At 45.2% G+C, this 438-nt stretch overlaps 1 pseudogene; it reads right to left on the bottom strand.

Moving 5' to 3' along the window:
- Positions 1-331: 331 nt before the first annotated feature.
- Positions 332-438, bottom strand: LOC138141048 (5S ribosomal RNA; annotated as a pseudogene; the record flags this gene model as incomplete).

Genomic DNA, 438 nt, shown 5'->3' with positions numbered 1-438 from the left:
CCGTCTTCCTCGTCGCACTTACGACATTTGCATATGTTATCTTTGTTAAACTCACGGAAGGAATATAATGAACCGGTCACCCGTCCAAGTGCTGACCGCTGCCCGCGTGGCTTACCTTCGGTGATCGAACGACAACCTTTACCGTTTGACGAGTTTTTATTCTGCAATTGTTTACAATTAATCGACAAAAAAAATTGTTTTCTTAATTATCTAGTACTTAAAGCTATGAATCTACATTATACGGGTCTGTGCATGTTTCCGAATACCTGCACGAAAAACAAATCGGTTCGGTGGTTGCTATGGATTTCAAAAAAAAACAAAAAGTGTTGGGGGGCAACGGCACGCGGTGTTCCCAAGCGGTCACCCATCCAAGTACTGACCGCGCCCGACGTTGCTTAACTTCGGTGATCGGACGAGAACCGGTGCTTTTCAACGTGG

The sequence above is a fragment of the Tenebrio molitor genome, unplaced genomic scaffold, assembly GCF_963966145.1.
Source record: "Tenebrio molitor unplaced genomic scaffold, icTenMoli1.1 SCAFFOLD_840, whole genome shotgun sequence".
Classification (NCBI taxonomy): Eukaryota; Metazoa; Arthropoda; class Insecta; order Coleoptera; family Tenebrionidae; genus Tenebrio; species Tenebrio molitor.
Note: the sequence above shows the minus strand (reverse complement) of the source record. Positions and strands in the feature narration are given on the sequence as shown.